The following is a 10,342-nucleotide window of genomic DNA, read 5'->3' on the forward strand; positions in this document are numbered from 1 at the left end:
TTTAAGATCTCTGGATTGGGACCAATGCCTTCCAGGATTTTGATCTGCTCTAGCAACCCAGGGTGGGGAGGACGTAGAATGGCTATTAGGAGCTAGGTAAAAAAGCTGTGTATGGTTTCGACGTGTAGCAGGGGCCTGGTCAGATGGCATCAAAACCGCCTCCTTAGGACAGTCCATTAAAGGGAACCTGTCAGCAGGATTGTGCACAGTAACCTATAGTCACTGTAAGGTTGGCGCCATTATACTGATTAAAATGATACCTTGGTTGATTAAATCCGTCTTGTGGTTGTTTAATTTTTATTTTCAGTTTTGAATTAATGATATGCTCGTGCTTTGGGGCGGCCTGTGGTGGGGGTATCCATGTGGTGCTCTGCTTAGGTATTCATCACTATGGCTTCTGACAGGTCACTGATCCCTCACTGACCTGCCCTCTAATTTACATAATGAATATCATATATATTTAAAGAAAAAAATCCCCTGCTGCAGACACTGCTTCTGCACAGGCACCGGCGCCGCCATCTTGCTAGAGAAAAAAAAATTGCCTCTTCCAAGAAGATCGCCGATAGCTACTACTGTCCTGGTGCCACCAGCGCCATCTTAGTGGAGACATTTTTTTTTTTAGCAAGATGGCACTGCCTGCTTGGAGGAGAAATTCTTTTTTTTCTAGCAAGATGGCACCGCCGGCGCCTGTGCAGCAGCAGCTATCAGATCGCTGATAACTGCTACTGCGCAGGCATGGCCGGCGCCATTTTCAAACTGATGTTTTTAGGAATTTATGGATACCATCAAAAAGAATAATTAAATGCATAATATAGATGCAATCATAGTGCAGTGCAGGCACCAGCACCTGCCTGCAGAAGGGGATTATTATCTTTTTTTTTTTTTTTTTAAATACCGTATGTAAAATATTCATTATGTAAACTAGGGACAGGTCACTGAGGAATCAGTGACCTGTCACAAGCCATACTGATGAATACCTAAGCAGAGCACCACATGAAGATCCACCCATACAAGCCGGCCCCGGAGCACGAGCATATCATTAGCTCAAAGCTGAAAATTAAGATTAAACAGCAACCACAAGATGGATTTCATCAACCCAGGTATCATTTCAATCAGTAGAACAGCATCAATCTGACAGTGTCTGTAGGTTACTGTGCACAATCCTGCTGACAGGTTCCATTTAAGGAGTTATGACCCATTTTAGGGATTGGAGTTTTTAGCCGTTAGAGGCAAGGGGAGGGGATATAGGTTCAGCCGAGAGGGCAGTGACACCAAGGGGTTAAATACTCGGGTAAAGCATGGCTTATTGCTTTTCTCTGTGGAGATCGTGACAACATATCGTGTGGGGAGAAGTCAAGGAACAGAGGGGACCACTAGCCTCCCATGAGAGAGCCCCTCCCCCACAAGCCAGACTTTTCATCTAACTGGTATCTGTCTCTTATATTCTGCATAGTTTGTCCTACCACATTTGTTCTTGCATCTCTGACTATATTTATAACCATTGTGTGCATAGTGTTTTGTCTAGTGTGCCCTTAAAGCGATTAAATATATAATTTATCCTTGGGCTGTTCTTTTATCTCGATCCACAAATCCACACGTCTGTGTTCTCGGCTTAACTTTCCACGCTATGGAGGCTGGTATCTGGCCCGATATAATCCCATTAACGGACCGGGCTTACATCTAACTGGTGGCAGTCCTAACAGGCTGGCAGCACTTGGTTTCACTGGTACTATTGAAAGGGGCCTCTCAGCCTTTCAGGGTTGTAAGTGTGGTGCCATGCCAGCGGCTGCATAGGCCAGCCTCCCTCATGCCCCGTGCCTTCCTGGGCTCTTGTGGAGAGTGGGTTTCTGAGTAAAACTGTGCCAAGCTGACCTTACGTGTCCCCAGGAGGTGCAGAACACCACTTTGATGCAAGTGATCAGCCCATACTGTCTGTTCTTTCGGACAGAAAAGTGAGGTCAGGCGGTGTGGCCAGGTGCAGGTTCTTCTTATTTGGTGGCAGTGGTGGGGATTCTGCGTGATCTCTATGGTGCCATTCTTCTCATGTGGCAGCAGCGGTGGGGTGTATTGATTCTTACCATGTTGATCTCAGTAAGGTACCAGGCAGACAAACCCAAGGCGCGTTTCGCTGTCTGTCTGGTGCCTTACTGAGATATGCATGGGTAAGAATCAATCCTTCATGTCTTAAACTATTTAATTGCCATTTTGAGGTTCATCTTAGTCATTCACTACATACTTATAGCTATACTGAGTTTGACACTTGTCCTGGTATAGTGACTCCCTGACCACTTAAAGGCACCTTTATATATTTTCATCTTCCGATAAAAACTTTATGTTTATTGTTCAGGAACACGATTCCCCCATTTATATTTTATAAGGTATTGGCTCCAGACTTCTTCCCTTTATTACTTGTTTCCTCATAATTATAGTTTTATTGACTTTTTGATAATTATTGTTTTATATGATACCATAATAAAAGACTTTTGTATTGTACATAGACAGACTCTTTTGACTCAGTTTTTTCAGTATTCAGTTGTATATTTAGGAGTTGTTCTGTTGGCTGTCTCAGTCCGTGGACCGGACTGGAAAAGCCAAAGGGTCAGATGTGGTCCATCGGTTGCAGTTTGCTCAGGTCTGGTCTAGTCGGATTCTGGCTGGGAACATGCTCCCGGCACTGACACTGACATTCTTACAGCTTGCAGGTTTACAAGTCTGCAGTCACATGTAGTAGACCAAAATTAGCAGGATTCACAAGTCTGCAGTCACATGGCATGGTAGGGAACAATCTTTTGACAGATTCTCTTTAACCCAATAACAACTAGGGGTATTTCAGTTTTTGAGTTTCCATTTTTTGCTCCCTTTCTTTCCATAGCCAATACTTTTTAATTTTTTGGTCAATACGGCCATGTGAGGGCTTGTTTTTTGCGGGACAAGTTGTACCTTGAAACAGCACCATTGGTTTTAATATATCGTGTACTGGAAAATGGGGAAAAAAATTTCAAGTGTGGTGAAATTGCAAAAAAAATGCAATTCCTCAGTTGTTTTTTTTTTTTTTACCATTCTTAAGTTGTTTTTTATTTAAGTGGTGAAAAAAATTCCAAAATTTGTTTAAAAAAAATGGCGCCATTTTCCGAGACCTGTATTGTCTCCATTTGTCATGATCTGGGGCTGGTTGAGGGCTTATTTTTTGCACACCGAGCTGCTGTTTTATTGATACCATGTTGGTGTAGATCGTATGATTGTATGATCTTTTGATTGCCCGTATATTATTGCCATGTAGTGGCGACCAAAAAAATGTAATTCGGGCGTTCTGAAAATTTCTCTCATTACACCGTTTAGTGATCGGGTTAATTCTTTTTTTATATTGATAGATTGGATGATTCTGAATGCGGCAATACCAAATATGTGTATATTTGATTTTTTTATTGCTTTATTTTTTTTATATTTTTTTAAATATTAAACAATAGTAAACAATAGTCTCCATGGGAGACTAGAAACTGCAATACTTCGATCACTTCTGTTACACACAGGCGATGATCAGATCGCCTGTGTGTAGCAGAAATGCTCACTTAGGCCGGTTTCACACGTCAGTGATTCCGGTACGTGAGGTGACAGTTTCCTCACGTACCGGAGACACTGACACACGTAGACCCATAAAAATCAATGCATCTGTGCAGATGTCATTGATTTTTTGCGGACCGTGTCTCCGTGTGCCAAACACGGAGACATGTCAGTGTTCGTGGGAGCGCACGTTTTACACGGACCCAATAGAGTCAATGGGTCCGCGTAAAACACGGACCTCACACGGACATTCTCCGTCTGGGGTCCGTGTGCGTGCAGGAGACAGCGCTACAGTAAGCGCTGTCCCCCCCACATGGTGCTGAAGCCGGTATTCATATCTTCCCTGTAGCAGCGTTTGCTATAGAGAAAATATGAAGAATAGTGTTAAAAATAAAGATCCATGTGTCCGCCGCCCCCCCACCCCCTGTGCGCCCCCCCGCTGGTCAGAAAATACTTACCCGCTCCCTCGCTCCTTCCTGGTCTGGCCGCGCCTCCTACTGTATGCGGTCACGTGGGGCCGATCATTTACAATCATGAATAGTCGGCTCCGCCCCTATGGGAGGTGGAGCCACATATTCATGACTGTAAATGATCGGCCCCACGTGACCGCATGCAGGAGAAGCCGCGGCCGGACCAGGAAGCAGCGAGGGAGCGGGTAAGTATTTTCTGACCAGCGGGGGGGTGCACAGGGGGTGGGGGGGGCGGCGGACACATAGATCTTTATTTTAAACACTATTCTTCATATTTTCTCTACAGCAAACGTTGCTGCAGGGAAGATATGAATCGCAGCTTCAGCACCATGCAGAGTGGGTACCACACGCTCCGTGTGGTACCCACTCGCCATACGGGCGGCACACGTGTGCCGCACGTATGGCCTCCGTGAGTTCCCAGGCACACGGACACGGATAACTCCGGTACCGATTTATTCCGGTACCGGAATTATCTGGACGTGTGGGACAGCCCTTACTATGAGCACTGACCTCAGGGCGGGCGCTCATAGCAATCTGGCAATGAGAACCTTAGAGATCTGGTGCAGACCTCTGGTTGTCATGCCGACCCATCGGTGACTCGCGATCATATGACGGGTTCACCGATGGGCAGGATTAGTGACGCGCTTCGTGTAAAGTGTTTAAGAATATAAAAAAAATAAAAAATATATAAAAGTTCAAATCACCCCCCTTTCGCCCCAATCAAAATAAAGCAATAAAAAAAAAATCAAACCTACACATATTTGGTATCGCCTCGTTCAGAATCGCCCAATCTTTCAAAAAAACCCCAAAGGATTAACCTGATCGCTAAATGGCGTAGCGAGAAAAAAAATAAAAACGCCAAAATTATGTTTTTTTGGTCGCCGCAACATTGCATTAAAATGCAATAACAGGCGATCAAAAGAACGTATCTGCACCAAAATGGTATCATTAAAAATGCCAGCTCGGCACGCAAAAAATAAGCCCTCACCCGACCAAAAGAGAACCTAGACATGTTTGGTGTCTATGAACTCGTAATGACCTGGAGAATCATAATGTTTTAGCTTTTGGTGAACCTAGCAAAAAAGCCAAACAAAAAACAAGTGTGAGATTACACTTTTTTGCAATTTCATCGCACTTGGAATTTTTTTCCCGTTTTCTGGTAAAACCAATGGTATCGTTCAAAAGTACAACTCGTCCCGCAAAAAATAAGCTCTCCCATGGCCATATTGACAGAAAAATAAAAAAAGTTATGGCTCTGGGAAGGAGGGGAGCGAAAAACGAAAACGAAAAAACGAAAAAAGCTCCGGGGGTGAAGGGGTAAGGCTACGTTGACATTTGCGTTGTGCGCCGCAGCGTCGGCGCCGCAGCGCACAACGCAAACAAAAACGCAGCAAAACGCATGCACAACGCTGCGTTTTGCGCCGCATGCGTCCTTTTTTTAATTGATTTTGGACGCAGCAAAAATGCAACTTGCTGCGTCCTCTGCGCCCGGACGCGGGCGCCGCAGCGACGCATGCGGCGCAAAACGCAAGTGCGACGCATGTCCATGCGCCCCCATGTTAAATATAGGGGCGCATGACGCATGCGGCGCCGCTGCGGCGCCCGCCGCTAATGTGAACGTAGCCTTAAACATTAAAGGGAACATGTCACTTAATTCATGCTGTCCAAATCACAGGCAGCATGAATCATATCCTGGCTGCATGATTGCGTTTCAGAGAAAATCTAGTTATAATATCTAGCTGCACTGGGAAAAGTACAGGGCAGGGCAGCACTAGTCTCATCTCCAGCTACAGTCACAGGCCAGATCTTCTAACTATATGTTCTCGGAGGTGCCAGAACGTTTCACTGAATAACATACCTGGTTATAATCCCACAGTCAGGCTCAAGTTTATGCTGCCTGTGGTTTTGGTAGCTTGATTCAAGTGACAGGTTCCCTTTAAGAATTAACCAGCAACTTGATTACCTCATGAGGCTAAAATGCAGATAATCAGAAAAAAATGTTCCCTTCCTTCACAAAGATGTGAGAAGTGAGGCTGGAGAGCTCAAGAAGTCTGTGCATGTGGCCTAAAGTACACTGTATATTGGGAGCTTTCCCCAAATTATACTTTCACGTTCCCGTCAGCCGTCATTGACAAGAAAGTGGCCAAAAGTGTGTTCTGTCTGGCAGGTAAACGTCCACATACAGTCATAGCTTGTTAAACAGTATAGGAAAACGTAGCAGACTGCACATCCATCCTGTCAGTGGCCAGCGCCTGGATCAGGGCCGGCTCCAGGTTTTTGAGGGCCCCGGACGAAAGAGTCTCAGTGGGCCCCCCTATTTAACACATACCACGATTCATGATGCACAGATACAGCAGAGAAATATAGGTATAGTACAATGCCAGATTTCACTTCTTACATTACATGAGTGATATCTATTGTAAATTCTACAATACCATACAGCAGAGGGGCTTAATATAAGTCAACCCCTTATATGCCAATTTTTGTGGCCTACTCCCTCAGTTACCAGTAGGCATTTTATTGTTAGCTAAACTTGCTGCAAAGAAAAAAATGCATACATTGAATATGACAATTTTTTAATGGAAAACTTTTTAAAGTAAACATTAGAAAGTATTAACGTAGAACATTTGTAAAAGTGCAAAATGGTTAGCATATAGCACAGCCACGTAGTATATAGCACAGCCACGTAGTATATAGCACAGCCACATAGTATATAGCACAGCCACGTAGTATATAGCACAGCCACGTAGTATATAGCACAGCCACATAGTATATAGCACAGCCACATAGTATATAGCACAGCCACATAGTATATAGCACAGCCACATAGTATATAGCACAGCCACATAGTATATAGCACAGCCACATAGTATATAGCACAGCCACATAGTATATAGCACAGCCACATAGTATATAGCACAGCCACATAGTATATAGCACAGCCACATAGTATATAGCACAGCCACATAGTATATAGCACAGCCACATAGTATATAGCACAGCCACATAGTATATAGCACAGCCACATAGTATATAGCACAGCCACATAGTATATAGCACAGCCACATAGTATATAGCACAGCCACATAGTATATAGCACAGCCACATAGTATATAGCACAGCCACATAGTATATAGCACAGCCACATAGTATATAGCACAGCCACATAGTATATAGCACAGCCACATAGTATATAGCACAGCCACATAGTATATAGCACAGCCACATAGTATATAGCACAGCCACATAGTATATAGCACAGCCACATAGTATATAGCACAGCCACATAGTATATAGCACAGCCACATAGTATATAGCACAGCCACATAGTATATAGCACAGCCACATAGTATATAGCACAGCCACATAGTATATAGCACAGCCACATAGTATATAGCACAGCCACATAGTATATAGCACAGCCACATAGTATATAGCACAGCCACATAGTATATAGCACAGCCACATAGTATATAGCACAGCCACATAGTATATAGCACAGCCACATAGTATATAGCACAGCCACATAGTATATAGCACAGCCACATAGTATATAGCACAGCCACATAGTATATAGCACAGCCACATAGTATATAGCACAGCCACATAGTATATAGCACAGCCACATAGTATATAGCACAGCCACATAGTATATAGCACAGCCACATAGTATATAGCACAGCCACATAGTATATAGCACAGCCACATAGTATATAGCACAGCCACATAGTATATAGCACAGCCACATAGTATATAGCACAGCCACATAGTATATAGCACAGCCACATAGTATATAGCACAGCCACATAGTATATAGCACAGCCACATAGTATATAGCACAGCCACATAGTATATAGCACAGCCACATAGTATATAGCACAGCCACATAGTATATAGCACAGCCACATAGTATATAGCACAGCCACATAGTATATAGCACAGCCACATAGTATATAGCACAGCCACATAGTATATAGCACAGCCACATAGTATATAGCACAGCCACATAGTATATAGCACAGCCACATAGTATATAGCACAGCCACATAGTATATAGCACAGCCACATAGTATATAGCACAGCCACATAGTATATAGCACAGCCACATAGTATATAGCACAGCCACATAGTATATAGCACAGCCACATAGTATATAGCACAGCCACATAGTATATAGCACAGCCACATAGTATATAGCACAGCCACATAGTATATAGCACAGCCACATAGTATATAGCACAGCCACATAGTATATAGCACAGCCACATAGTATATAGCACAGCCACATAGTATATAGCACAGCCACATAGTATATAGCACAGCCACATAGTATATAGCACAGCCACATAGTATATAGCACAGCCACATAGTATATAGCACAGCCACATAGTATATAGCACAGCCACATAGTATATAGCACAGCCACATAGTATATAGCACAGCCACATAGTATATAGCACAGCCACATAGTATATAGCACAGCCACATAGTATATAGCACAGCCACATAGTATATAGCACAGCCACATAGTATATAGCACAGCCACATAGTATATAGCACAGCCACATAGTATATAGCACAGCCACATAGTATATAGCACAGCCACATAGTATATAGCACAGCCACATAGTATATAGCACAGCCACATAGTATATAGCACAGCCACATAGTATATAGCACAGCCACATAGTATATAGCACAGCCACATAGTATATAGCACAGCCACATAGTATATAGCACAGCCACATAGTATATAGCACAGCCACATAGTATATAGCACAGCCACATAGTATATAGCACAGCCACATAGTATATAGCACAGCCACATAGTATATAGCACAGCCACATAGTATATAGCACAGCCACATAGTATATAGCACAGCCACATAGTATATAGCACAGCCACATAGTATATAGCACAGCCACATAGTATATAGCACAGCCACATAGTATATAGCACAGCCACATAGTATATAGCACAGCCACATAGTATATAGCACAGCCACATAGTATATAGCACAGCCACATAGTATATAGCACAGCCACATAGTATATAGCACAGCCACATAGTATATAGCACAGCCACATAGTATATAGCACAGCCACATAGTATATAGCACAGCCACATAGTATATAGCACAGCCACATAGTATATAGCACAGCCACATAGTATATAGCACAGCCACATAGTATATAGCACAGCCACATAGTATATAGCACAGCCACATAGTATATAGCACAGCCACATAGTATATAGCACAGCCACATAGTATATAGCACAGCCACATAGTATATAGCACAGCCACATAGTATATAGCACAGCCACATAGTATATAGCACAGCCACATAGTATATAGCACAGCCACATAGTATATAGCACAGCCACATAGTATATAGCACAGCCACATAGTATATAGCACAGCCACATAGTATATAGCACAGCCACATAGTATATAGCACAGCCACATAGTATATAGCACAGCCACATAGTATATAGCACAGCCACATAGTATATAGCACAGCCACATAGTATATAGCACAGCCACATAGTATATAGCACAGCCACATAGTATATAGCACAGCCACATAGTATATAGCACAGCCACATAGTATATAGCACAGCCACATAGTATATAGCACAGCCACATAGTATATAGCACAGCCACATAGTATATAGCACAGCCACATAGTATATAGCACAGCCACATAGTATATAGCACAGCCACATAGTATATAGCACAGCCACATAGTATATAGCACAGCCACATAGTATATAGCACAGCCACATAGTATATAGCACAGCCACATAGTATATAGCACAGCCACATAGTATATAGCACAGCCACATAGTATATAGCACAGCCACATAGTATATAGCACAGCCACATAGTATATAGCACAGCCACATAGTATATAGCACAGCCACATAGTATATAGCACAGCCACATAGTATATAGCACAGCCACATAGTATATAGCACAGCCACATAGTATATAGCACAGCCACATAGTATATAGCACAGCCACATAGTATATAGCACAGCCACATAGTATATAGCACAGCCACATAGTATATAGCACAGCCACATAGTATATAGCACAGCCACATAGTATATAGCACAGCCACATAGTATATAGCACAGCCACATAGTATATAGCACAGCCACATAGTATATAGCACAGCCACATAGTATATAGCACAGCCACATAGTATATAGCACAGCCACATAGTATATAGCACAGCCACATAGTATATAGCACAGCCACATAGTATATAGCACAGCCACATAGTATATAGCACAGCCACATAGT

At 43.0% G+C, this 10,342-nt stretch overlaps 1 protein-coding gene across 1 annotated transcript in view; it reads right to left on the reverse strand.

Annotated features, from left to right (window-relative positions):
* ARPC1B (actin related protein 2/3 complex subunit 1B) overlaps positions 1-10,342 on the reverse strand; it is a 117,097-nt gene that overhangs the window by 104,590 nt on the left and 2,165 nt on the right. The gene's annotated exons all lie outside the window — the stretch shown is intronic.

Source organism: Ranitomeya variabilis, chromosome 7 (genome assembly GCF_051348905.1).
Source record: "Ranitomeya variabilis isolate aRanVar5 chromosome 7, aRanVar5.hap1, whole genome shotgun sequence".
Taxonomy (NCBI): domain Eukaryota; kingdom Metazoa; phylum Chordata; class Amphibia; order Anura; family Dendrobatidae; genus Ranitomeya; species Ranitomeya variabilis.